This window comes from Myotis lucifugus, unplaced genomic scaffold (assembly GCF_000147115.1).
Source record: "Myotis lucifugus unplaced genomic scaffold, Myoluc2.0 scaffold_1192, whole genome shotgun sequence".
In the NCBI taxonomy this organism is placed as follows: Eukaryota; Metazoa; Chordata; class Mammalia; order Chiroptera; family Vespertilionidae; genus Myotis; species Myotis lucifugus.
The window spans coordinates 70,617-73,209 of NW_005872240.1; the positions used below are offsets into that span (position 1 = coordinate 70,617).

The 2,593-nt window shown below is 49.2% G+C and overlaps 1 pseudogene; it reads left to right on the forward strand.

The window, feature by feature from the left end:
* Positions 1-1,507, forward strand: part of LOC111824331 — a 2,923-nt pseudogene extending 1,416 nt beyond the window's left edge.
* The last annotated feature ends 1,086 nt before the right edge of the window (positions 1,508-2,593 follow it).

A 2,593-nucleotide genomic window follows, 5' to 3' on the forward strand; every position in this document is an offset into this window, starting at 1 on the left:
CATCGGGGAGTCCTGGGCTGCACCTCGAAAGAAGCAGCCTGTTCCTTTTGTTCTGCCTGTGGGCTTGCGCTCAAGAGACCAGAACTTTTCCCCCCCCCCCCGCCCCGAACCTGCAGGATGTGTTACTATGGCGTGCACATTGTTACCTTACATGGCTCCGCCTACCCCAGGCGCTGCCCTGGAGTCTTCATCCTGTTTGATGAGAACCACTTCGGGTTCATCTGGCTGGAGATGAAATACTTCATCCTGTTAAGCAGAGTCCAGAACACCTTCTAGAATGTGGAAGCACCGTCCCCGCAGGCCTTCCTGGAGATGCTCTCAAACATTCAGCCCGGACCCCCTGAGAGGAGCAGCTTGCATGCACTTTGAAGATTGGACCTTCTGACCTGGTAACCCACCTTTGTTCGTTTTTTTTTTTTTTAATCCTCATCTGAGGATATTTTCCCATTGATGTTTAGAGAGTGGGGGAGAGAGGGGAAAACAGACATAATCCATGTGAGAGAAACACCTCAGTTGTTTGCCTCCTGCCCAAGCCCAAACCAGGGCCAGGCTGGGTAGGGGCCAGAAATTGAGGTAGAAATAAACCTTAGACCAGTGGTCTCAACCTTCCTAATGCTGCGACCCTTTAATACAGCTCCTCATGTTGTGGTGACCCCCAATTTCCTTGTTACAAATTGAACATGAACATGATTTGGGATAGATAGATAGATAGATAGATAGAAATATAAAGATTCCGGGATAGCCCTGAACTGCTTGGTGGTGGCCAAGCTGCAGAGGCCCCAGCACAGAGTGGTGGTACAGATGTCTATGGACCTGTCCCTGTTCATCAGTCTATGTTGTTCTCTATATTCCACAAATGAGTGAGATCACGTGGTATTCATTTTTCTCTGACTGGCTAATTTCACTTTCCATAATGCTATCCAGTTCCACCCATGCTGTTGTAAATGGCAAAAATACCTTCTTTTTTTTTTTTTTTTTTTTTTTTTTTTTTTTTTTTTTTTTTTTTTTTTTTTTTTTACCGCAGCGTAGTATTTCATTGTGTAGAAGATACGAAGGCTCTGCTTAGTCTCTTAGATAAGCAAGAGAAGCGAGGCTTAGGATGAATTCTTCTAAAAGACATAGAGGAAAACTGCCCAATTCCCAGAAAGCTGTGAAGGCTTTACGGGACCTGGTATTCTTTGTAAATCGTCCAGAAAAGAAGAAAATTCTTTTCTTCAATGATAAAAGCTGTCAATTTTCTGTGGACAAAGAGTTTCAGAAACTGTGGAGGAGTGTCACTGTGGATTCAATGGATGAGGAGAAAATTGGAGATTGCAGCGAGATATTCAGAAGAATATCTGAAGTGACAGGGTATTTCTTCCAGGCAGGAATCCAGACCAAAGAAAGTGGCCCCTATCCAGAGAAGGAAAAGGCCTGCCCGCTTCACAAAAAGCGACGACTTAAGACTCATAACGAACACATGGCTGGAGTGCTGAAGGATGACTCTGACATTGCTCCTAGTAAATAGTGAACAGTTTTATAGTGTGAAGAGGTCACCACATACCAACAGAGGAGGCAAACCCGCTTGAGGAACTGGATTCAGGTCAGCTTCCTCTCCCCACATTCTTGGATTTGGGGGCCTGGAATGACACCTTCCATGTCATTCCAGATTGAAAAAACAAAAAACACTCCTTAAAAAAAATAAAAATAAAAAAACCTCCACAGAAAACACGTTGATCCGGCCTTTCAACTTTCTGAGGTTTTGGCAAGCCCAGATGGCCAGGCCCGGACTTGGTCTGTGGGCCGGGGTCTGACCATCCATCCATCCAGAGAGTGAGCGGGGTGGGGGGGTGAGAGGTTGGGGGGGTCGACAAGATGGCCCGAACTGGACATAGTCTTTGTGGATTACAGAGATTGGGTTGACTGGGGCCCTGGCCTGGGCCAAAGAGCCCGTCCCGCCCTCTGCTGGTCGAGAAGCGTCAATGCAAGTGCACCCTCCTCTGGGGAAGGCAGAGCCAGGTGACTGGACTTCCCCAGTTCTGGCTAGACCCGAGGGGACTCTGTCTTCGAGAAAGCAGGGGCTGAAGGGTGCTCATGGATGCCAACGGACCATTCAAAGCCAGAAGTGTCCGTGCGTGACTGCGGATGTACACGCACAGACGCACGCCCGCGCGCCCCGCGCACGCACACACACACACTCCCAAACGCACACCCACACCCACACACCTAGTCCCCCTCCTCCACCCGCCCCCCCACCCACACACACGGGGAGCACAAAGGTCCGCTAACAAGATATCTGCTGAGTGACGCGCCCCTACGAGAATTACTGTGGTTTATTTACTTTGGATTGTCCTGGGCCCCACCGGAGCCTGTCTAAATAGGGTATTGCCACCTCTTCAACCCCAGAAAATGGCGATGCCTCTCCGCAAGGGCTGGGAGATGAAGTCCTGGCACTCTTCTTGGGCACCTGCCCCATTCTCCCATGCTCTACCCAAACCCGGGGATTGATTCAGCGGGCCAGTGGTGCCCTTCAACTGGTTCTTGGAGGCGCAATTGAAAGCTTCCTCTTCACCCCAACCCCAACTTCTTTCCTTCGCTTTTTTTTTGGGAAGAA